General features: G+C 41.7%; 1 protein-coding gene across 4 annotated transcripts in view; it reads left to right on the plus strand.

Annotated features, from left to right (window-relative positions):
* The window catches only part of CDH12 (cadherin 12), a 2,479,035-nt gene that overhangs the window by 1,638,648 nt on the left and 813,801 nt on the right, over positions 1-26,586 (plus strand). The window contains exon 1 of one of the 4 annotated variants that reach the window (XM_029590318.1): positions 14,939-15,046. The exons of the other annotated variants lie outside the window; for them this stretch is intronic. The gene's annotated coding sequence lies outside the window, so the exon portion shown is untranslated. Of the gene's footprint in view, positions 1-14,938; positions 15,047-26,586 lie in introns of those variants that run through there. 4 annotated transcript variants of the gene reach the window in all.

The raw sequence follows: 26,586 nt of genomic DNA on the forward strand, positions 1-26,586 counted from the left end.
GGTATGTTTTTGACTAATATTGTTTGGCCAGGAATACTAAAAGATGTATAATTCAATAGTGCAAAAAGTACTGTAACTGAATTACTTATAGCTGAATCAAAGGATATCATCAAGCATCTTGAATAATGTAATTCATATCGGTAGCACCTTACAGAGAACAACTTAGTTGGCAATTCACTGCAGAAAAACAGACTTTTGTTTTGTTCTTGCAGTGCTTACTAGGCTGTATTTGGCAATTTTACATGTCAACCACTCCCACAGTCTTTTGCAAGAGCACGCTTTCCTGAAATTTTCGCTTTTCAGAGAAATGCAGTCTGGGGAATTCATCCCTGTCCTGTTTTGCTAGTGTCTCTGATGTCGGGGAGTGCTACGGAGGCCTTTCAGGGCTTAGAAATTGCTGCTGCTCTTGGGCATTTCTTGAGTCCCTGTGATGACTGAATAAAGCTCAGTAGCAGCTCTAGAAAGGGGTTAGTGAGGAAAGAAGAAAACACAGGGCAGAGAAGGGGAAAAATGCTATGGAGAAGGATAAAAGGAAAAGAAGAGGCAAAATGGGGAGACCAGTGTAAATGGTAATGTAAGAGAGAAAAGAAAAGAAAGCAGAGGCAGTCATGGGAAAGGAATACCCAACTGCGGGAGCTAACTTTTCAAAATAATTGGGCGTGCTAAACGCAACACAAATTTCCCCTCATGGGACACGGTGAAGGAGTTTGCTCCATACTGGGGGTGCTTAAGCACCCATGGCACTCACAGAGCAGGCACCTATGAGGATGAGTGAGTAGCATGGTAGATGATATCTGAGAACGTAAGGATGAGAGTCAAATAAGATATTAAAAAAATTCACCGAGGTAAGAATTTGAGGAAAATATGAAAAAAAAAAATATGGTGAACACAGAAAAAGTAGAAATCAGTTTGAAGGGAGTATTGGCGAAAAGCTGTAAGTTTCAGAAAGGTGGTAAAATGTTCTATTTTATTTCATATTTTCAGAAAGAACTTTCACCCCCTACTACACAATCAAACGGTTATTTCTTTTATCATGTAGAAGTGAAGCTATACAAAGACCAAGAAGCAAAATATTTTCAGATACCTCCCGTGATTAAGACAAAAACATTTATTAGATTGTTGTTCTCGTATGGCCACTACAGTCCTTCTCTGTGTGTTTGCATATTTATGGTTAGGTAACACATTGAAATATAATATTACTGAAAGCAGAATTTAATAGAAAAATGTAATGTTGCTCTGAACACATTACTCTGTATTTTTGTGGTTTCTGAACATGGCTTTTAGCAGTATTCAGGAGAAGATACAAGACTAACCAGATACATTCAAAAGTCTGGGTGGAAAGTTATAAATATAATCAACATATTTGTTTCTAGTGCTCCCTGTGATATGCTGTTCTTGCCAGTTCACAACAAGGTGGTTTATTTCTAATTTCTCTCTCTTTTTTTTTTTTTTCTGTCCTGTATTTTGTGCATCTGCTAAGGCTGTTTCTGTAAACGTTCATTAATCTTCTGCCTTGATGTGTTGGTTACTGGACGAGAGTTTTCAAGAATCCAATTCATTTCTGGTCTGTTTCTTTTCTAAGCAGGGATATTTTGTGTAGACAGAAGGATGGATTGTGGCCAGAGCAGTGCAATTAAATTTGAAGGTTGTTCATTTATTCAATTTTAGAAATGTGCTTTTCATTGCCTAATGACAGATTGACATAAGCCTAAAACATGCTATTATAGACATTCACTTCATCGTTTAAGTATTTTAATAGGATACTTTGCACTAGAGAAAAGTGTCAAACATTTTTTTCAAAAGGAATGACAGATGTGGAAGGATACTAGTAAGTCCGATTATGAAAATGCAAGGAAGTGCGGAATGTTTTATTATTTTTTTAAGTACTGCTCTTCTTTTAAGTATTTTTTTTCATTACGCTGACATTCTTTTTTGTAATTGATTTGATAGTTTCACTCTGCTGCTTTGGGATACCAACCAAATTAGTACCAGGCCTACTGGGCTCTGGTACCAAGAGACATTCTTTAAGGTGTTTTCCCCATGTTTGACTACCATGCTTTCATCATGGTGACCAATCTTGACCTGGGGTTTCTCCAATAACCCAATTATGTGTGTTCTTTGCATCCTGACAGTAGACATTGTGGTTGAGCAATAGCTGAGCCTTTTTTTCCTGGGGCTACCCTGACTCTACAGTATTTTAGCCCTAATTAGTCCAGAGAGGAAGACTCTACCTCTAGTCCTTTGCATGGCAATCTTTTAATGCTAGTTTGACTGGCAGCTTGCAGACAGTTAAACTGGTCAAACTTGAGTAAAACATGCAGTGATCCAATGATGGCTTTAGGGTTGTTGGGACCATGGGCCAAATAATTATTTGGGACCCATTAAAGGATTAATTTTGATGAGCTTTAGCAGGCTGGACACTCCCCCTCTCTCTCAAATACCCTTCTTGCCTCTAGTAGTGTCTTTCTTGCAAACTCACAGCAATGTCACATTCTCTCAGCTTTCTATCCGTCTAGCAAGACTTTCTTTCTCAGACCTCCTCTCTATCCCCAGCAGCCTCCCTCTCTCTCTCAAGCCCCCTTTGTCCCCAGCAGTCTTCTTTCCTCTCTCTCGCAAACCCCTTTCCTCCACTATTGTCAGAGGAGGAAGTTCTTTTTTTCACCCTTCCTGCCTCTTATTTGGTTGCTTTTTGAGAAATGTTTTGTCTTTTCTGTGTTACTGAGTACCCCTGGGCCCAGAGGCTCAGATGCTGCTAGTTTAAGGAGAAGTGCCTTTTCTTTTGAAAGGACTAAGAGAAAAAGAGGTGATATCAAGGAAGAATGAACTCGTATCACTTTCCAAAGAGAAGAAATTGAGGTATGGTGTAAGAATTCTGTATGAATTCAGGGATAATCATCGGAGAAAAGAAATGTGATAAAGTGCTCATCAGGCACCGCAATTAGATAGTGAAAAATAGTGAGGACAATGGGAATTGTATGAGAAATGGGACTTTCTTATGTGCTGGAAGTAAATTGGGGATAAACTATTTCCTATCCATTCCCATGGGAGGATCTGGAGATGAAATGACAAAACGAGAAGAGTTAAAATTACTCAAGGATTTGGCTGAAGTAGCTGAAGACCTGTTGGAAACGTATGGTCACAAATTTATTAAATTTCATTCTGTGAAGATCAATTGGAAAATTTTCACTTTGAGATATGAAGAATCATCCATTCACTTTTACAAGTTAACCCAGATCCCTCAAACACTACAGAGATGCATAGAAATAGTTTTATAAAGATTTACAGCTCCTCCAAAGCAGAAGTAATGTTATGCTCAACTATACCTCGGTGCATGCCCAGGCACATAGCTACTTGTGTACATATCTCTTGACCGCGCCCCAGATCACCCATGCCCCACCCACATTCCACCCCCTTTTTCCCCGATGTGAGATATTCGTGGATCAGTACTCGTGCACATATGTGGGTGGCTTATAAAATTGGGCGGGCATGTGCTACATGGATGCCCATTTTCCGATTTTTTTTCCGTGTTTCAGGTTTTTAATATTCACCTTTAGGGAAGAGTTCATCTGTTCTATATATAAGGTGAGGAAAGAGAGGTTGGGATGCAGACAATACAACAGGGCCTGGGAACTGCGCTTCCCCCAGAGTGGAGTGTAAATTGTAAGAACTGTACAAGTACGGTCCAAAACATAGATGTGAGCTTTTGGGTTTGATACTAGGGTTTTCCCCATCTAGGAGCTATATTGTATGTATTTAGGGATCAGAAATCTAAAGAAATGGTACACATTGTGAGGTGAGAAACTGATGTCCACAAAGTAGTAAAGAGATTTTAGTGTGACTGAATGGGATGATTGATGCTAGGGTATATAGGGAGAGGCATAACTAGCATTTATTTATTTATTAAAAACTATTTATATTCTACCCATAATGAAATATCATGCTGAGTGGATTTTAATATAAAACATACAATTACATTTTAAAATAAAAAAAAAGTGATTATGCTGCTCTATATGTCATTGGTAAGACCACAACTCACAAACTGTGCCCAGTTCTGGAGGCCATATCCTCAGGAAATGCAGAAACAGAGTGGAGGCAATGTAGATAAGGGTTACCAAAATGATATTGAATCTGTATTGAAATCCTTGTGAGATGAGTCTTAATGAACTAAATATGTAACTCCATCATATCTCCTTTATCATCTCTTCGCCAAGTTGAACAGCACTAACCTATTAAGTCTTATTTATTTAGTTTTACCAGCTTTCATTCTGCCTATGTCGGGGACCCATGATTTCTTCACATTCTCCTTATCATTTTGTTGCAGGGTCCCTTAGTTGCAAAAGTAGCACCTGGCGCAGGTCACCCTGCTCCTGGGCATGAGGGCTGGACTCTAGATGCCATTGGAGTAGTTGTAGAGAGGATGGAGGGAGGTAATGGAGCAACTGAGAAGGGCTACACAGCAGCTTTTGAGCTTATGGCCATGAGGAGACTTCCACAGCCATCAGCCCCGTAGGCTTCTCTGGATTAAGCCTTCCGTCGTTCCTGGACCTTTTTAATAAAAAAAATAGTTCACTCCCTAGTTTTTCTCACCCCTTCCCTCTTTTCTTAAAATTATTTTAAATCATTTTAAATGTTTTGACAGAAGTTCATTAGTAATTCATATTGGGGTAGATTTTCAAAGGGGTACGCGCGTACCTCCCGAAAACCTACCCCCAACCCCCCTCCTGCGCGCGCCGAGCCTATTTTGCATAGGCTCGGCGGCGCGCGCAAGTCCTGGGGCTTGCAAAAAGGGGCGGACGGGGGCGTGTCCAGGGGGCATGGTTTAGAATCGGGGCGTGTCCAGGGGGCATGTGGGCGGTCCGTGGGCGTGGCCGAGTGCCCCGACACAGCGGCCTGTGTCGGGGCCTGCCGCACCGGCGTGCGTAAGTTACTACTGCCTCTGGGCAGTAGTAACCTTTCCGATAAAGGTAGTGGGAAGGGTTAGATAGGGCCGGGGGGGTGGGTTAGGAAGGGAAGGGAAGGTGCGGGGGGGTAGAAAGAAAGTTCCCTCCGAGGCCACTCCAATTTCGGAGTGGCCTCGGAGGGAACGGGCAGCGCGCGCAGGGCTCGGTGCGCGCAAGTTGCACAAATGTGCACCCCCTTGCGTGCGGCGACCCCGGATTTTATAAGATACGCACGGCTATGTGTGTATCTTATAAAATCCAGCGTACCTTTGTTCGCGCGCGCGTACATTTATAAAAATCTACCCCATTTTGCGTGTGTTTTTTTTTTATTATTATGCATGCAGTGGTCCATGTCTATCCTGAATTAACCCTTTTCAAGATCGTATACTGCAATCAGTCTGCCATCCAAACACTGCCAGTCATGTAGCTTGTTTTTCAGCCCTGTCCTGCAATTTCTAGCCTCCACTCACACAGCTGCCTATGTGTTACTTCTTTTTATTTGTGTGTGCAGTGAATACTAAACTCCCTTGAATGATCTTCCTGTAATGGACACAAGACTTCAAAGATTTAAGTCTACATTTACCTCTTACCTTCTCAAAGGGCTTAATATGTAAGTGCAGCCAGAGCACAAGCACAGATATAGTCACTAGAGAGAAACATCTTGTATGTGTCCCCATTTCTAAAAGTACTGCATGAGGAAATTAGGAGCACATATTAAATGGCCCTTTTTACTACAGCATCACTTCCACCAGAGAAGAGGTATCATTTAGATGTGCAGGGAGTAGCTTCATTTACCAGAAGCTATCTGCTACAAGTTCTAATATTCCAGTGATGTGCCCAAAACGCTGCAGATGTCAATGAAATGATTAAACTTTATTTTTAACCCCACAGTGCTGAAGTCCAACCTGGAGTATATTACACCAAGCCTCTGTCTGGTGTATATTACACCAAGCCTCGACTCCTCCTGGCTCACACTGACTATTTTTCCTGGTAGGGATCATCTTACTTCCACAAGGCTCCCAGCTTCTATACACAATTCCCTTCAGTGATGCGTTCACATTTATATCTCTTAAAAACCCAGCTTTCAATGGAGATCTGCCTGCCAGAAGACTGGTGTACCCTGTGTTCTACAAGAAATGTAGAATCATGTCCTTTTCAAGGGCTCTCACACAAAAGATCTCCACTGTGACTATCAGGGATTCCTTGCTGTTTTCATGACCTCGCCCCCTCACCTCCCTATACCACCTGCAATTGGGGAGGACCTTAACACAACAAGCCTTCAGAGCTTGGCTTTCATTAAAGCTGGGTCAAAACTGTAATTTTCCTCAACTGTTTCCCATCTAGACATCATTATATTAAACAGAGTTTGTAGGATAGATATAACTACAGAAACCCAGTGGAAAATCTTTGCCTGATGTATTTAAGGTAGAGGATACATACACTTTCCAAAAACAATGTAAATTAATGAATACAGATTATTTTCCTTATGAATAAAAGACCATGTATAAGGAATAAAAGCAAAGGTCAATATATAAAAATCTAGGATTAAAATGATGAGTTCATCATCCACACATGCCCTGTTTTCCTTACATCCAGGATATAGCTTTTGGATGTGGGCTAGCTGTAGGCTGCATGTCATATGGGACTTGCAGAGCTGATCCAGGTGTTACCCCTAGTGAAGGCTATAGGATAAACTCCAGACCGGATTTGATTGTCACTGATGACATGGAGCCTGCAGCTTATCCATTTATGAACCCACTCTACACATACTTTTGTGATATATACATATATTTTTCACATGAGTACCTCAATACAGTGTGCATATATTTAGTCAATATATGTGAATATAACTTACTTGTGAACTTTTTACTCTCTATTTTAAGAAAGTTCACGTGCAAATTTTACATGCGAAAATCCTGCCCCTTTATATGTGAAAATACGTACCTTTTACACATACATGCAGATATAAAAGGTTTGCTTCCAGTGCTGATCTTCCTAGTTGCTCCATGTTTGGAAGGTAGGGAGCCCTGCTTAGGAAGCATAGCATCCAGCCAAGGATGATAGACCTTTTGTTCAAAGAAGTCTTGAAGTTCTAGAATATCCTGAATGGAAAGGAGTCCATGGAGTGGGCTGATACAGAAAGAGCAGACCTTGGAGAAGATCCGTCACTGGCTTAATGTGGTCTTGCACAACAGTCGGAGTATGCAGGATATGAGCCACAAGTGGTGGGACCTTTGAGGCCGGCGAAACTGAAGCAAGCCAGGATGAGCGCTGAAGGGCCTGAAAGCCAGATCACTTTCTCTGCAGCAGAACAGATGATTCTCAGCACCATTTTGGAGGCAGCTGTGAGAGGTAAAAGAAAGCTGGACACCTCTTGTCCAGAAGGCCATCAAGGTGAGTTTATAAAGGAAAGGCATACAAGTTGTTTGTATGTAATGACAATAAAAATATCTAATACCATACATACATACGGTATATATCTGTAGCTTCCATCATATTCAGGTCTTGTTCAAGTGGGCACATGATGTGGCCATAGAGCACACAAGGCCCACTACCTCTCAGGGTTCCTGCACAGGGAGGAAAAGCAGAAAAGGAGAGGCTGCCTAACATCCCCTCCAGTGAGGGGATGTTAGGCAGCAGAGAAAATGGCCAGGCCATTTTCTCTGCTGCCTAACATCCCCTCACTGGAGCTATGCAGACCTCTATGCTCCTCCTTCAGTTATCAACCCCTTCTACTGGCCCCAGTTTCCAGGCCCACCGAAGGCAATGTCAACAGTGTGCAGACATCACTGCAAAGGGACACAAAACTGGGACATGTGAAGGTACTGGAACTTCCCCCCAAAAAGAGATGATGGCCAATAAAGTGTTAGTTTTATTTTTCTGTACTACTTTGATTATTTTAAATAAATGAGTCTTCACCATTGAAAGTATTTTTGTATTAGAGTGCTTCATTACTGTATAGCCTGCTGTTGAGCCTGGCAATGAATCTCTTGCTATTCCTCCTTATGCAGGTCATGTGCCTCTGCTTGTACCTCCTCCCTCTCCTCTTCATCTAAAGAAGATTTTAGTCCCTCTGGAGGAGGCAGGTGTCTGCTTTTGAAAAAGTTATGAAGCATGCAGCAGACTAGAAAGATTTCACAGACATTAGTGGGGTTGAAGAGAAGGAATCCCACAGATCTGCCCAGGCAACATAAACATGTTTTGAGAAGGCCAAAGGCTCTCATGATGACTGCCCTAGTATTTTGGTAGGCTCTGTTGTGAGCATCTTCTGCAGTCTGTGTGTAGCTAGAGGGATTGTGAGCCAGATTTTGAGTGGATATCTTCTATCACCGGTAAGGAAGTATACAGAGAAGAGCAATGCTAGGTATCCCTTAGTGTTCAGCAGCAGGACAATTTCCTGGTAGAATTTGGAGCAGTCCTTCTGGGTCAGTGCTGTCACGCCACCTAGATATAAGGTTGAGAGAAAAAGAAGAGGTTAGTTACTATTGGCAGTGGTAGTGAGAAGTTCATTCGTACCTGAAGCCAACCAGCAGTGATGTGCCTCTCCTAGAGGTAGTCATAAATTCCTCACTGTGAGAGAATGTAAGCATAGCAACAGGATCCTGGAAACCTGGGCACAACATCCATTAGAATCTCTTTGGCGCCACAAACCAGTTGCATATTATGGGAGTGGAAGCATTTATGGTTGTAGTAGGTGGCCTTGTAGGCCCCTGGTGCCATTATAGGAATGTGAGTGCAAGTAATAGCCCTCAAGACAGAGGGGACGCGTGCAATGTGGTAGAAAATCAGTCATTAAATTTAAACCTATCTGGATATGATAAGCTATCTATATAGTGCTGTGTTTTCTTGAGAAATGCTGCCAGGAACTATTCTATACATAAGGAGATGGCTGTGATCCCTAGAGGTATCAGGAAGGTGCCTCTGGCCAAAAGTTCCAGGGCAGTGGTAGAGATGTGCATTCGTTTTTGCCGAATTGGACAATTTCAATGAAATTGTCCAATTCGGCATGTTTCGGGGAGCCTGAAAAACGATCGGGATTTTCCCATTTTTTTGCGAAAATTTGTTTTTCGGATTAGTGCGCACTAATAAAAACTAACAAAAAGTAACAAAATCTATCGGTTTTTGTTAGTGCATGCTAACGGGGAGTTAGCGTGCACTAACTCAAAAAATGATTTTTCGCGAAAAAAAGACCCGAACCGCAAAAAAAATGACATTTCCTGCAGCGGCTGAAAAACGAAGAACGACACGAACACAAAAAACGATTCACATCTCTAGGCAGTAGTGACCATGAGGTAACTGGAAAAGTGTGACCACTATGTTTGGAAGGGTGCAATCCTGTTCTGACTGCTAGTACAGGCACAGTATGGTTTCCTTGTTGAATCTGAACCCATGCAAGATTTGCTCTTCTGACAGATCCAAAAACTGTGCTGTAGTCCTGTATGACGTCTGTAAGGGGTACGTCATCCTCTTCCTCAGCCATTGTGCCATGAATATCGATAAGCCTATAAGAATCATTTTGGAGTTTGATTCTGCACCACTTAATCCCTCACCCCCAGTATAGCCCAGTCTGTTCCAGTAATACTCACACGCACATCTTATCAACAATGCTGTGCCCTTCAGTAAAAGGTCCTCTAAAACTCCTGACCAAATTGTCTTTATAACAAACTCATTTTTGTGCATAGGTTTGCCAGTTAGCCACTCCTCCCCGTCTGCCTCCCCTCTTGTCCTGCTGCCATGTCTGCTCACCTGGAGAAACAAGCCCACCAAACAACAAGTTGAAAAGACCGTACAAGTTTGACATTGACTCATAAAATAGCTATAGTAAATCTACTTGCACATTGTTGATGTCTTCTGAGTGTATGTGATTTATAAAATAGCAACTTGTGTGCATATGTGCAAATGATGCCCATTTTTTTCATGCCTGTACTTGTTCACGAAGGTGGACATCTGTGTGTATGTGACCCAAATGGAAAATACAACTTGCATGTGAACATCTTACACACACATATATGCCATTTTCTCGTGCTTTTGAAAATTCCACCCCTGAGATTGTGTTTTCAGTTCTACGTGTGTATCCATGACAGCTTTCCAAGAGAAAGTACGCACATACTATTTTTTAACTTGCTAGTTTTCTTGAAAAAAAAATCTGATAAAATTCATTAAAAAATGATGTAAAGAAAGATGTTTTTTCTAAATTTTAGACCCATAGTTGTGTATAAAAAAAAGACATCTTTCAAGCCACGTAGTTCTGACATTTAAAACTATGCAGGTTGTTTTGCCTTAAGAACGTGCCCTCACAAAAAGTCACAATTTTTTAATTAATACGTTTCTTTCTTTAGTAAAGAATACATCCAAATGCCACTTTTCTGACATTTACACGTAGCAGTGGTGCTGTTTATGAAAACCGAAAAGATGAGTAGAAGCATTATTTGATCAAATTCGGAGCCTCTTCTAAACAAACACATAACAATGTTTCAGTTAACAAACCAAAACATCTTTGAGCCAGGCAATTCAGTTCCTATCAGTAGTAAGAATTCCACTTAAACTGCTAGACTGATGCTGTATAAGCTAGCTTGTTTCTCTTTTGTCTCGCATATTCAGTGTCATTTTATTTAAAAAATAACGCTACCAGGCCTGAACCGATGGCAGCCCCCACCTTTTGCTTTTTTCCCCAATCTGGAAAAGGAAGCAAGTTCAAAAAGCTTCAGGGCTGGTGACCTGCTATGAGCTGGCAGAAGATATCCAAAGGGCAATAATTCTGAGCAAATCGTTAAAGCTGTTTACATTAGGATGCCCCATGGCAGTTTTGTTTTCATTTTCATATTCCACGAAGCCTGTAATGTCTATCTAGCACAATCCCCATTTGACATTTTGCAGTCCTTATTCTGCTTGGATTTCAAACCTATGTGAATCTTGTCTGTTGAAACTCAAATGGAATACATTCCAAGCTCATTTTGAGAGCGAGTAAAATGGTAATTGTGCTGCAGATCAAAAGTGTGTGTGTGTGTGTGGGGGGGGGGGGGGGGGGCGGGGGGGAAGAGTTGGTTGTACAGGATGCAATTATACATAATTTGGCAGTGGGCAAAACCATATCCACAGGAGTAGATCACCAAGAAGCAGAGCTGAATAGCCCCCATATAGTATTTCATAGATCAAATATCTGGTGACACGTGCCTGTTTATGCAGATCAGGAATTTAGCAGACTTAGAGGTCTATGTTCATAAAGGTTGTCCGACTACTTCAGGAGTTAGATAAACAAATACTTGCCCATGCACTGATCGGACCATTTTTTTAGCTTAGGTAAGTCATTACTTGTCTAAAACGCACCTGAATAAAAAAGAGGCGTTTCTGGGCTGGGGCCGGGGGTAGGAGTTGCTGGTGGGCCAGAAGGATGGCATGTGGGAGGAGGCAAGAGGGAACCCGGAGCCTGGCCTTTTATTTTAATATCTGTTGGAAGAGGGCGGGCTTTGGGCTGCTAAGGCTTCTGACATTTTAAAATGATTTTTGGAGATTACGGGGTGCACTCAGCACCTTGCTCCAACATTTTGTTAAAACTATTTTGGGGAGTGAAGGGAAAGTATAAGGAGAGACAGCGAGAAAGAGAGGGAAGAGAGCCCTGGACTTGATGGTACAGGCTGATCCGTTGGAAACATGTAAGCTTTTTATATCTATGTAGCAACTGTTATTATCTACCATTACTTCTTCTGTGTAATCTGATTGTATTTGTTCTATCCTCCTATTGCTCAAATAAACTCACTTTCCTAAATACCTGGAACCATGAAAGAACCGTGATGTATTGAATCAAAGTTTGTGTGTGGCTCTTTGTGTCGGGGATAAGCTCCTGGGTTCGAGCCCCCAGGTATAATCTCAGTAATTGCGTGTGTTTATATGAGAGAAATCCCTCAGGTAGCCCCAGTGTAAATCTCAATGAGGTCAGAGCCCCTGGGCAGGATACCAGGGTCCATGGTCTGAACCTGTAACAGGAGGGGAGTTGAGGACTGGGCCTCTTTGCCTACTAGGTTTCATTTTTTTTTAAAACTTATCCAGCTACATGTTGAATATAGCTAGTTAGGTTTAACGATTTTTTGGTAAACTTATCTGGATATGATTAGCTGACTTTATTCAGTGGAGACTTAACTTGCAGAATATTTGAATAAAATTATGTGGATATGGGCCTCTTAGAAAACTTAGGCCTAGTTTCATCAAAAAGCTATATAGTGAAAATAGCGCCCACCATAAAAAGGGGGGCGTGGTTAGAATAATTTCCATGCTCCCACATTACACAGATAATTTCTCTACAGACACTCTCTCTCCCTCCCCCCCCCCCCCCCGAATGCCATATGCAATAAAAAAAACCTTTTCAGTCAGTAACACACAGCTAATGTGGGCACAACGCACAGAAAAAAGGTGTAGTTATTTTTGGCATTAAAACCTGCGTTGCTGTGTATTGCTCTATCAAACTCGATGTTTGGAGCTGCTCATCACCATTATCTCTGCCCAAACTCATCCCACTTGCATAACTAATATGACATTTGCATATTAGCGCATATTGCGCTATTTAATGCAAAATGATAAATGAGCCAGTTAAACCTTTGTCAAAGTTTTAGGAGCCAGGAAACATTTTTTGCTTTTTTTTTTTCTCTTATGGTTTTTTTTGTCTTTTGCTATTTTTCTTTTCTTTTACACTTTTTTTTTTATCTTTTAAAGTTGTGCCTATTGAAACATAGAAACATAGAAATGACGGCAGAAGAAGACCAAACGGCCCATCCAGTCTGCCCAGCAAGCTTCACATTTTTTTTCTCATACTTATCTGTTTCTCTTAGCTCTTTGGTTCTATTTCCCTTCCACCCCCACCATTAATGTAGAGAGCAGTGATGGAGCTGCAACCAAGTGAAATATCAAGCTTGATTAGTTATGGGTAGTAGGGGAAGTAACCGCCGCAATAAGCAAGCTACACCCATGCTTATTTGTTTTACCCAGACTGTGTTATTCAGCCCTTATTGGTTGTTTTTCTTCTCCCCTGCCGTTGAAGCAGGGAGCTATGCTGGATATGCGTGTAGTATCAGTTTTTCTTCTCCCCTGCCGTTGAAGCAGAGAGCTATGCTGGATATGCGTGAAGTATCAGTTTTTCTTCTCCCCTGCCGTTGAAGCAGGATATGCATTGAAAGTGAAGTATCAGGCTTATTTGGTTTGGGGTAGTAACCGCCGTAACAAGCCAGCTACTCCCCGCTTTGTGAGTGCAAATCCTTTTTTCTTCTCCCCTGCTGTTGAAGCAGAGAGCTATGCTGGATATGCGTGAAATATCAGTTTTTCTTCTCCCCTGCCGTTGAAGCAGAGAGCTATGCTGGATATTAGGGATGTGAATCGTTTTTTGACGATTTAAAATATCGTCCGATATATTTTAAATCGTCAAAAATCGTTAGGGCCACGATACAATACAAATTCCCCCGATTTATCGTTAAAAAATCGTAAATCGGGGGAAGGGGGAGGGCAGGAAAACCGGCACACTAAAACCCCCTAAAACCCACCCCCGACCCTTTAAATTAAATCCCCCACCCTCCCGAACCCCCCCCCAAATGCTTTAAATTACCTGGGGATCCAGCGGTGGTCCAGAACGGCGGCGGTCCGGAACGGCCCCCTCAATTGAATCCTTTTGTCTTCAGCCGGTGCCATTTTGCAAAATGGCCACCGCAAAATGGCGGCGGCCATAGACAAAAATGATTCGACGCAGGAGGTCGTTCCGGACCCCCGCTGGACTTTTGGCAAGTCTTGTGGGGGTCAGGAGGCCCCCCCAAGCTGGCCAAAAGTTTCTGGGAGTCCAGCGGGGTTCAGGAAGCGATTTCTTGCCGCGAATCGTTTTCCGTATGGAAAATGGCGCCGGCAGGAGATCGACTGCAGGAGGTCGTTCAGCGGCGGTCCGGAACCCCCGCTGAACGACCTCCTGCAGTCGATCTCCTGCCGGCGCCATTTTCCGTACGGAAAACGATTCGCGGCAAGAAATCGCTTCCTGAACCCCGCTGGACTCCCAGAAACTTTTGGCCAGCTTGGGGGGGCCTCCTGACCCCCACAAGACTTGCCAAAAGTCCAGCGGGGGTCCGGAACGACCTCCTGCGTCGAATCGTTTTTGTCTATGGCCGCCGCCATTTTGCGGCGGCCATTTTGCAAAATGGCGCCGGCTGAAGACAAAAGGATTCAATTGAGGGGGCCGTTCTGGACCGCCGCCGTTCTGGACCACCGGGTAATTTAAAGCATTTGGGGGGGGGGGTTTGGGGGGGTGGGGGATTTAATTTAAAGGGTCGGGGGTGGGTTTTAGGGGGTTGGCTCACGATTTTAACGATTTTTCACGATATTTTTAAAACCCAAACGGCAACAATACGATTCCCTCCCCCTCCCAGCCAAAATCGATCGTTAAGACGATCGAGGACACGATTCACATCTCTACTGGATATGCATTGAAAGTGAAGTATCAGGCTTATTTGGTTTGGGGTAGTAACCGCCGTAACAAGCCAGCTACTCCCCACTTTGTGAGTGCAAATCCTTTTTTCCACATTTCCTCTTGCTGTTGTAGCTTAGAGCGATGTTGGAGTCACAGTAACCATGTGTATGTTTATTGAATAAGGGTATTATCTCCAGGCAGTAGCCGTCATTCTGGCGAGCCACCCACTCTTTATTGACGGCCTCTTGATTTTATGGATCCACAGTGTTTATCCCATGCCCCTTTGAAGTCCTTCAGTTACTTTTTAATTTTTTGCTACTTTTATTTGTACTTTTTACTTTTTTTTTTTTTTCTCTCCTCTTCCCTTTCCTCAAGACACTCTCCTCCAAACTCCATCTTCCTTACTGGTCTTTCCCTGCTTGTAGGCACTCTTCACCCTTCCCTTTCATTCTACACTTTTTCTTCCCACTTTCTAGGTATGCTTCTTATGATACCACTGCCCTTCCTGCTTCTTCCTCTGCTTCCAGGCATTCCTATCATCCATTTCACAGTTTCTTTCCCTCATTTTTTATTTTCAGTTTCATGCAGCAGGCTACAAGAGGCAATCCTGGTTATCTCGTGTTTGGGCCCTCCTGCAGCAGCAGCTGTATCTCACCTCTGCTCATCCCTGGTAGGCACCTCTTCCGTTGGGATTTTTGCAGCCCTAGCTTGATAAATGTAATACATTTTGTACAAGGTTAACATTTTAATTACTAGCTGCTTTCCATGCATGCTGATGCTAATATATAAAACTTGCATACTGCTAGGTCTAATTGGTCCTCTTATCTTAAGTATTCAATAAATTTGGAAATTTGTAAAATATGCTGGCAAGAATGATATGTCTCTAAAGACTCAACATGTATTGCTTTCCAGCAGTGGAAATGTTATTCCCTCTACTGACTTAACCACATTATCATGTTGTATATTTTGCTATATTTTTAAGTAAAGAAATCATTGAGATAAGTGGCTGTTGTAAAATTGTTTAATGGAAAAAATATGTTCTGTGAAACAGAGAGCTTTAGAAGTACATCTTTATAGCATATTATTACTCATTTTTCATAGTTTAATATAATCCTCTGTTGAGAAGCCACTTCAGAAAATGAAGTCCATTAGGTTGTCTACATAAACTTTACTGGCAATATCTGTTACATCTCCTCCCTCACACACTTCTATTGCTTGTTTAGTTATGTTACACCCAGTACACTGGAGCTTAGAATGATCATTACAGGAATTGACTGTTAAACTGTGAAATCTTACATTCAGATTGTTTTCTGTGAAGGGGCCACTTTAAATTAAAGATGTGTTAAAATTAAAGGGCCAATGTCTATAGGCATTAGCTTCTGGAAAATACTGTTTTAAATACCTGATATACTAAAGTGCATTATGCTCTGTGTTTTCTAGGAGATAACACTGATATGTAAATGCCACATTGCCATTAATTTCCAGTCAACCATGCAACCCTTTTTCCCTAAAATGAGACCTAAAGGTTCACTTGGGCCTTCCCTCCCACTTCCTACACATCTCCAGTGACCATCCCAGTGTTCAGTAAGGCATAGCCCCGCAGACTGGCCACATGAAGTCAGCCAATGCTATCCTATGTGGCAGAGATGAATGTCCAGGAGTCTGGGCTGCTCGTTCCTGTTCATCCTTACTTGTTAGATGATGTTGAATAGGGGTAGTGGAACTGGGGGGGGGGGGGGTCCTGCGAAGGGAGAGAGAGGGAAACTGAGGGATTCCACCAGCCTGGGGGGGGGGGGGATGATTTTTCTTGAGAGTAGACAGTGGGAAGTGAAGTTCCAAAGGTGCCACTGCCTTACTAGAAGGAGTAGGCGATGACCCCATACGATGCTGCTGCATTGCTCAAGGGGGGTAGAGTGGAAAGCCATTGGGTTCTATTGGTTTCATTGGGGGGGAGGGGGGTTATAGGAATGAAGATGAGCCACATTGGGCTGTTCCTTAGCCGCTGGAGGCTAAACCAAAAACATAAATGGAACTCTGGGAGCTGTAGTTAAATGTTTGCATTACCAGATGATTAACACAATTCATGTTGCTTAACTCAATTTGTGTTAAACTGTTTTAATATTAATGAGCTGTTCTGCATGTGTTTGTATGCAAAATAGCTCACAAAAGGGTTGAGGGGCTGCTTAGGGGTGATGTGTGCAAGGTTTGGAAATAAACATACTACTTGCTATTTTTTAATCAGTATATAGTATATGCAAACCAAACTTGTCTGTGTGCATTTATATTTGCTGATTAAGACTTGGACGTGCACTTTCATTTGTCTTTTCTTTTACGAAAGTAAGATAGCCAGATAAGTTTTAAAATGTGCTACTTATCCAGATAAATGAGATTGCCGGATAAGTCTTAAAAAGTGCTACTTATCCAGATAAGTAGCACTTTTAAAACTTATGCAGCTGTTTTATTTAACCAGATATGTAGTGCTTTGTAACTTTCATCCAGCTAAATGGCAGCAAAGCCATCACTTAGCTGGATAAGTCAGAAATTATCCGGCTAACTTGCATATCTATTCATGCATATGTTTTAGATATGTGCAGATGTTGCAGGGAAGAATTGCACATATTTCACAACCCATGCATACATTATACATGTGGGTTATAAAATATGGGGTAGATCTGCACATGGTCATAAACATGTATACATGGATGCACATGCAGGTCTTTTAAAGGTATCCTTTCCTTCCTATTTTATTAAATGTGTAAAAGTATGCATATTCCTGCATTGAAAATATACGTGTGCCCTGTAACATATGCACATAGTTTTGGGAAAGAAATACTGTTTTGTTTTTTTAACTTTATTGATTTTAATATAAATTCAAAGAAGTGTTCATCTTGTTAGGGAAAAAAATCACACAATTAATACACCCGAGTCCACCACAGAGGATAGAAAGAGCACAATACCAAAAAAATGAAAAAACAGAAGCAAGCTTATTACAGAACAAATCCCAAACATATCAACCAATGCATCCAAAAGGAATTAAGTCTTAAAGTGAATTTTAAAAGCCCAGCTTGCGCATTAATAAGGGCTGTGCGAATAAGTCAGGCTTGTGTCCCGAGTGGATTTTAAAAGGCGGCACGATATGGGCATTTCTCCTGCAGCTCACACATTTATTTATTTATTTATTTTTGGTTTTTATATACCGGAGTTCCTGTATACAATACATATCACTCCGGTTCACATTTAACAGAGTTAACTATCGCCGGGGAGGCGGTTTACATGGAACATATCGAATAAAACGGATAATCTATAGTAAAGTACAAACTATTATGAAACACAACTTAGAACACAACTTTGAACATATAACTGATGCAATATAAACAATAGATTATTGCTGTGAGAAGTTTTTAGCTCTCTGGGAAGGCTTGACGGAAGAGCCAAGTCTTGAGTTTCGCTTTAAAAGTAGTATGGCACTGCTCCAGGCGGAGGTCCGGTGGTAGGGAGTTCCAGAGAGACGGGCCCGCTGTGGATAGAGCTCGTTTCCTCAGGGTAGATTTTGCAGGTTGGGTGCTCATTCTGTTTTGGTATGCCCTTCTGGTTGGTTTTTTAGAAGAGTGTAGTTGAAGCTGGAAGGTTAGGTTGAGTGGAGAGATGTTATGTAGGGCCTTGTGGATCATCATGCAAGTTTTGAACTGAATCCTGTATTTGATGGGCAGCCAATGGAGATGCTGGAGGATCGGGGTGATATGGTCCCTTTTTTTGGCGTTGGTAAGGATCCTTGCAGTGGCATTCAGTACCATCTGGAGTGGTTTGGTGGTGTATGCGGGAAGGCCCTGCAGGAGTGAATTGCAGTAATCTAATTTAGTGAGAGTGATGGCTTGGAGTACTGTGCGGAAATCCCTATAGAGTAGAAGGGGCTTTAGTTTCTTTAGCACTTGTAACTTAAAGAAGCATTCTTTTGTAGTGTTATTTATGAATTTATTGAGGCTGAGTCTGTTGTCTAGTAGTACTCCCAGATCTCTGACTTGAGGTGCGGTGGCATATCCTGAGGTGTCTGGAGAGTCGCTGGATGTTGGTGGGGCAGATTGATCCGGTGCTATTATAAGGATTTCCGTTTTGTTGGTGTTTAGAACCAGGTTGAGGCTGGTTAGAAGATCGTTGATGGATGAGAGGCATTTTTTCCAGTAGGCCATGGTTTTGTGTATGGTCTCCGTAATAGGGATGAGTATTTGTATGTCATCCGCGTATAAGAAGTGAGTGAGCTTGAGGTTAGTAAGTAGCTGACAGAGTGGGAGAAGGTAAATGTTGAAGAGGGTGGGGGAGAGTGATGATCCTTGTGGAACCCCCATCTTGGCTTGGATGGGGTGAGATTCCTTGTTGTTTATCTTAACTTTGTATGTTCTGTTCTCTAGGAATGACTTAAACCAGTTAAAGGTTTTCAAAAAGGGGTTGAGCGTGGGCATTTGGGGGGTGAACCAGAGATGTGTGCATAAATACTTAGGTTATCTGGTATGTTCTGAGGGCCCCTGCCATGTAACTTTACTTCTGCTATGGATGCCGTGCAAGTTAAATAATAAAGCTAGCCATATCTGAGGGGTTTTACGGGGTGAGGCTAACTGGGGGGAGTGAAGGCTAGCAAACTAGGGGGGTTTGGAGGACCTACCTCTTAACTGGGCAAACTGGTAAAACTGGGAATGGCGTTGGCAGGCACCTCTTTTAAAATCCTTCGATTTACGCAGTAGAAGTGGGATTTGCGCATGCCCACTTAAAATTTGGCGCACGTGTGTGCAGCCAGGCAATTTAATAACATGTGTGCATTTACGTGTGCAAGTTATAAAATAGCCAGGTCTCTGGGCACGGGCCGATAAACGCGCACACGTGTGCCCGTGCGCCGATTTGAAAGTTACTGTCCCTATATCTAGAGCTTCAGAAGGAGCCAATAATGAAGTATTTTAAGGAGATTACTTGCTACTAAGAAAGAGAGTAAGCTAAAAGGATCTAAAAAAAAAAAACCCCCACAGCATTCAGATATTTAACTAAATATTTTGATGGATACTTTAAAAAAAATAAAAATAAATTGCTCCAATCTGCAAAACCTTCAGACTCTGGAGCCAAAATTGCTTTTTCTTTTTTGAGTAGTTTGTGTCACATCCAGGAAGATTTTGTGTCTTGCATTTAAAAAACAGTTCTTCTCATTGTCTATAAAGCAATTATATAATCTAGTCCCTGTTTGGCTCCAATACTAAAATCATGATTAATGTTGCAGATTTTAAAGTATCTCTCCAAGAAAATTGTCAAGTCCAAACTATCTGATGAGATGGGAGACAGACCTATCTGCTCCTCTCCTCTCTATTGTTTTTCAGGACTGGCAGCTAAAACCTCTTAATATAGGAGGTAGAGATTGTGATGGAATCTTAAGAAACTCAATAAGATTTTTTTTTAAGCATCTTCTTTGCTGAAATCAGTTCCAAATTGGGAAAACCAATGAGACTCAATTTCTTGTGTTTAGATATATTCTCCAAGTTTTCCAACTTACAATATATAGATGTATTATCCTTAACCAGCATAGCTTCATTGGTTTGGAACTGAGCAATCTTCTGTTCTATCACACCCACCCTCTTATTACACACATCCAGATTTTTCTTCTGAGCCATAAACCTTTCATTGCCCATTGATATTCTGACAGGTAGAAGAGGCTTGCAATATTTGTGCAGGCAAAGTTTCACCCCAGACCTTCATTGGCAAACCAAACTGCCTCTAAGGTTAAAAAATTGAGGTTTCACCACCTATGCGTCTATTCCTTCCACAGGCAGTTCAACCTTCTTGGTCTCTGCTGTTCCCTCAGCTGCCTTGAGGGTGCCAGCTTCAGTGACTCCGAGCTCCTGAATGAACTCCTCCTGGCTCCTCGGTTGTGATGATGTCATCATCATCTAGAGCCTGCTCAGCAAGATTGGAACTTCCCATACCTGGATCTACTGGTGTCTTGCATACCACCGGACTCAGAGAGTTGTCGGAAACCAGGTAGAGTTGTGACCATCCTTTCACTGCCGTCCTCTACCAGTCCAGCACTGGAGGCAGTAAGCCGACTTTTCCCCAATGGTGAAATGCTCAATGGGCTCAGGAATTGAAGCCATTGCTGATTCACCTAGAAATACTTGAGTTTTGCCCTTTTTCTTCACCATCTCAAGAAGGATAGCAAAAGGCAAATAGAAGCACCAAAGAGAAACTTAGGTCCTCCTTGCTCCACCTTGCTCCACCTCCTGAGCTCTGCCAATATATGGTATTTGATAAAATGTGTGACTCTTGCCATCCAAACACTAGCATAAATCTCCAGGGGCCAGTTTACACATATATTTGATGATTTATGCAGACTATTGAAAACTAGGCTTTGACGGCAAAATTCACAGCCATTGACATGGTTAAAACTAGAGATGTGAATTGCAACCGGAATCGGTTCTGATTCCGGTTCCAATTCACATCATGCTTTTTTTTTTCGTCCAGCCCGATCGTGGTTTTGTTAATCAGCTGCGCCCGAGCCGATAAACAAAAAGTCCACCCCGACCCATTTTTAAAGATGGTGCCGGCCATCCAGTGCTCCCTCCATGTGACAGGGGCTGGCCAATGGCACGGATACCCTGTCACATGGTAAGGGCAAAGGGCCATTGGCGCCATTTTGATTAGTGGCAGCCGACGGCCCGGGAGCGGGAAATCGCTCCCAGGACCCCCACTGGACCAACAGGTACCTGTAAAAAGTTTTTTGGGGGGTCGGGAGGGTGGGGGAAGCTAAGGGATTAGTTTTAAAGGGTTGGGGTGGGTTTAGGGGTTATTTTTGTGTGCCATTTTTCCCGCCCTCCCCCAAAATGATAAGAGAACCCCCATGGACAATTTTGTGGGGTTTTCCTATCGTTTTGGGAGAGCCCCCGATTTCTGATGATTTTGAAAATATCGTACGATATTTTCAATCGTCCGAAGCCAGATTCACATCCCTAGTTAAAACAGTATTTATTACCCATGTAAATATCCTTGCAGAGTATTGTCTACCTTATCTGTGGGTAAGCTTACTCAGTATAAAGGAAGGCATTCCTGGGGGCAGAACTGAGGTTCAGTTTGGAAATCCATGCATATTTTTGCAATTGTAAACATACGTACATATTTTTTGCTGGGAAAAATATCCACTTGCAAAGAAGCAGTTTTGTGGGGGTATATTTCCCATAAGCAATTTTCAAAGTTAAACTTTTCTCTTTGAAAATTGGTGTAAAGTCTGCATGTAAAACATACCCATGAATTTTGCAGTTGTGAAATAGTGGGCAATTTTCAAACTCTCCTCATCAGGACAAAGTCTCTATATATACTTTTTACTCAAACTTTGCACCAGTTCTCAAAGTGAAAGTGCACGTGTACTTTCCCTTCAGCAGTGTCATGCCATGCGCAATCACTTGCACCTGCTTTTTCTGTGGGTAGAATTTTGTATGGAAATTATGCACAGAGAATTGAAAATGCAATCCATTGAGTTCTTGTTTAAAGGAGTTCCATCTGGAGTAATAGCAGACAATGTATGCATAGGTAGCCTGTATTTGCGTATATTCTATCGACATTGAACGTGCATGTTTTACCGGTGCATAAAAGAGGTGATCCAGGGCAGGGTCAATAAGTATGTGTACAAGTTGTTATTTTATTAGAGATACTCAGATAAATTATTTGCACACTTTTACACCTGATAATTGTCTAGTGTAAGTGAAATCAGACTTGTCTCTGCAATTTTTGGTAGGAAGCCTTGGAGATGCCTGGGTGAAGTGCTAAAGTATCAAGATTAACTGGAGGTAGACTGGGCAAACTGGTTATTTCAGCTTCACGCAATAGTTTTTTCAAAATGGTATATGCGTGCATTTTCTAAAATACCTGCCTACACCTATAAAGGGAGTTTATTACACGTGCCTGTTACATTTTGTTCACATCGAAAATATATGCTCATATGTTTATGAAATAGGTAGAGAAAGTAAGCGCTTTCATTGCATTGCAAATATTTGTATGTACTGAAACATATGTGCTTACTTTCAGAGCAGAACTACGCGCTAGTTTATAAATGATGCAGTTCAGTAAATGCTAATGTTAAACTAGTCCATATAATTAATTCAAGCTGTATTTTTCAAGAAAATATACACACACATAATTAGAAATTTATATGAAATGCTTACCTTAAATGTATTGCTCTCTGTGTATATTGTGTGCTAGTTTAAGCCTCCAACATTATTTTTTTTGCAAGATTTAAGCCTTCTATCCAGTAAGACAAACTTACTACATGCGAAGGCTGTTTTTGCTGCCAGCACCTCCTTGGGACATAGGTGCATAGTCATTGTAGACTGGTAATTAGTTTCACTTCATCCACAAGGAAATCTAGTACCCAGACAACTTTTTATGAAAGTTTATTTTTATGCAGATAATTTATTCAATAGTTTGTGTAAATAATTGTTTTCAACAATGATCTACTGCAGTGACTTTCATGCATGCTTTTAGATTAAACTTAGTACTTATTAGAATCTTCATATTTGTGGCTGATCTAACAATAAAAATTGAAGCAGTCACATTTGCAAATTACTTAACTTGCTCAATATTTTCCCAAGTGTGAAATAAGTTTGTTCCCAGCTATAGTACAATCCTTTCAATATGTATGCAGGAATATTGTATTAATCGTACTATTCAAATTTTGTAAAATGGCATATTTGGGATTGCAGATAAGACTTTCTAAAGCTGAGGGCCATTTATTGTGAAATAAGGGGAGCTTGGGTTGGTTTAGGTTTTGCAAGAAAATAAATGGAATTGTTAAAGATGCAATATAGAAATCATAACACATTGGAAGCTGTCTGCCAGCTTGTGCTAGTAGAAATGTATCATGTATAGAAGACAGTGGTGGAAATTAGTTTACGAATGATGTATAAAATTGGATGACTGTAAGGAATGTTCATACAATAGATTTATTTCTTGATTTGAGAGAGGAAAAAGAAGCAGGACAGTAGGTGGGAAAGAGGAATAAATAGGGAAGAGAATAGTGTGGAAAAGATGAAATAGGTAAAGAGAGAGCAGTTAGGAAACTGGAAATTAGAGAGTCTTGTATTATAGTTTCAGTGACAAGTTTAGACTACTCTTCTCTGTAGCAGAGGCATGGAATAATAGGATTTTTTTTTATTTGTTTGTTTTTCTGACAGGAGATTATCCTTAGTGGTGTGCATTTGTGCATCTCTCTCTTTTTTTTTTTTTTTTCTGAAGGAAACTGAAAAAGAGGAGCTGGAATTACTATAGCAATAACAGACGGAGAGCAGATAATACCATGGTGAGAATAGCACAGAAACAGCAGTTGCCAGGTCCTAACCATGTCAACTCTGTGTGACCGATTCCACGTGACAGTATAGGAAAGATGCATGAATTTGTATGTCAGAAGATATGCCTGAAAAGGTTTGGATGGCAGACTGTGTTTGTATGTGAACATAACAGAATGTACGGGATAGAATATTTTATGTATGTGTGATTGTGGGTGAGTGATGTAAAAGGGGTATAATAATAAGCTCTTGGGAAATAATTTTGTAATGGCCTGCATACATTTTCCATCAAATACATACCTAATTTATGTCAATTTTCAAAGTCGATTTATGCACATAGGTTTGTTTTCATAATCATTCCACCAAAATTTCCGGCACATGATTACAGCTGCTAACGTGCACGCAGAAATATTTCAGGAACTCTTATGTGTGCGCTTTTGAAAAGGCTAAAATATGCACACCTCCCCATCCCCACCCCCTGGGAAGGCCTCCTTCAAGTCCTGGCAAATTGTTGCACATACAGCACATATGCACATAAGTGTAACTGCATATCAGGTGGCCATTTTTGTGGGTAAAGCACTGTTTTGCCCATGGAAATAAGTTTGAAAATTACCCTCCCTAATTAAAGAAATATATCAAAACAGCTGAAATATTAGGGGAAAAGAAAAGATACTGTGGGACATCTTGGGAAAGGGAGGTGAAACTTTCATCTACACCAGTGTGATCTATAGACATGCAATACAGGCAGAAGAAGTGGACAGAGATCCGGTCAGACACCCACAAGGTGAGAATGAAGGGAGAAGTGTTGGTGGGGGATTTTTATCCTGCCAGGTATGGATTAAAATATTCCTTCTACAGTAGAAAGATCCTGGACTTCCTTCAAAGTTGTTGCCCTCAGATACTGTATATGATAATGGAAAGTATGAAAGAAGGGGGTGATACTGAGTCTGGAGACGGTGATTCTAGTGTTCAGGTAGGCGACCACTTGAGAACCAATGATCAGATAGTATGGTTTCATATAGAGCTGTGCTTATAAGTTTACATACCCCTTGCAGAATTTGTAAGATGTGTAACATTTTAAGAAAACCTGAGTGAGCACAACTTAACTGTGAAAGCAGAGCATAACTGTGGCATAAAAGTCAAAATTCTGGATTTCAAAAATATGTGCTTTGATAAAATAGGGGCATACTTTAAGGAGGAACTGGCAGGGTGGGATGATGTAGGTGAAGTGGAAGAGCAGTGGGGCTAAATTAAAAGAGCAACTAATCTTTATGTTAAGAAAGTAAATAAATGTAAAAGGAAAATGAGACCGATATTGTTTTTTTAAAAAGATGGAAAGGCAAAATTAAAAAAAAAAGAAAAAATAGCATTCAGACTGGTAACATTGAAAGTGGAGGGGAAAGTTGTCAGGAAGGCATTGGTGTAAGGGGAAAAAAATAAAGCCAGCGAGGTAATGTGAAATGTCAATATTGTTTCCCAGTACTATATGTCAGTGAAAGGGGGAAGGTGGAGGTAGGATTGAAAGATGGAGAGGAGAAAAGGAGAAATGTGTCAAGAGGAACAAGAAAAAAGCATAGGGCCAGATTTTAAAACGTACACGCGGACATAGATTTGTGTGCGCAACCCGGCACGCACAAATCTACGCCCGATAGATTTGTGTGCGCAACCCGGCACGCACAAATCTACGCCCGATTTTATAATATGCGCGCATGCTATAAAATCCGGGGTCGGCGTGCGCAAGGGGGTGCACACTTGTGCACCTTGCGCCCGCCGAGCCCTAGGGGAGCCCCGATGGCTTTCCCTGTTCCCTCCGCACCCCCCTCCACCTTCCCCTATCTAACCCACCCCCCCAGCCCTACCTAAACCCCCCCACCTAACCCTTGCCTTGTAAGTTGCGCCTGCCGGCCGATGGCTGACCCGCAATCCCAGGTACAGCAGCAAATGACCGCTGTGCCTGGAGGCTCCGGCCCCGCCCCTTTTTTTCGAACCCCGGGACATACGCGCATCCCGGGGCTTGCGCGAGCGTCACCGGGCCTGTGCAAAATAGGCTCGGCGTCCACAGGAGCGGGTTTTCGGGGTTACGCGTGTAACCCTTTGAAAATCTGCCCCATAGATTTTAATAAAATACTTCTGTTTGACTTTCGCAGAAAAAGGAATTGAAAAAGAACTACCAACCGTTGGTTGTTGTGTGTACGATATTGGGGCACTGTATATGCAGTGGGAGAGTGTTTGAATGAAACTAGATGAACTAAAATGGAATAGGACTGTGAGATGCATTTAGTAAAGGAAGTGACATGATTTTAGCAGGGGATAATCACATCCGTCAAATCGAAATGATTTCTTTGATTGGATGAAGAGAGAATTAGAACAGGCAGGCACTGGCTCTGATATACTTGGATTTCAGTAAAGATTTTTATACTGCTCCATCTCAGAGACTCATAAATAAACGGATCAGTCTAGAGGTGGGAGCATAAGGTGGAGGACTAGATTTAAAAAATGGTTGAAAAATAGACAACAGCATATGGTAGAATATGGAGCTTACGCTGAAGAAATGAAGGTGATGAATGAGGCCAGTTCCTTTTAATGTTTTCATTATTTCATTAGCGATATTGTGCTGGAAAATGTTGTCCCCTTTCTGGTAATTATAAGATTTGCAAGAGAGGGGTTAATAATCAGTCTCTGTCAGGGCTGGTGCTAGCATTTTTGCTGTCCTGTGCGAACAATTACTGTGCTTCTCACCCCCCCCCCCCCCCATTCATTCATTCTCTCCTGGGCCCACCCAAAAACATGCTACTTCTCCACTTATTAATTAAGCGCTGACCATGCTGTAGATTTCGGCGGGGCCATGCTGCTTTTTCTTTGAAGCACAGACCTATTTCTTCTGCCGCTGGTGGGATCGGAT

This window comes from Rhinatrema bivittatum, chromosome 2 (genome assembly GCF_901001135.1).
Source record: "Rhinatrema bivittatum chromosome 2, aRhiBiv1.1, whole genome shotgun sequence".
NCBI classification, from domain to species: domain Eukaryota; kingdom Metazoa; phylum Chordata; class Amphibia; order Gymnophiona; family Rhinatrematidae; genus Rhinatrema; species Rhinatrema bivittatum.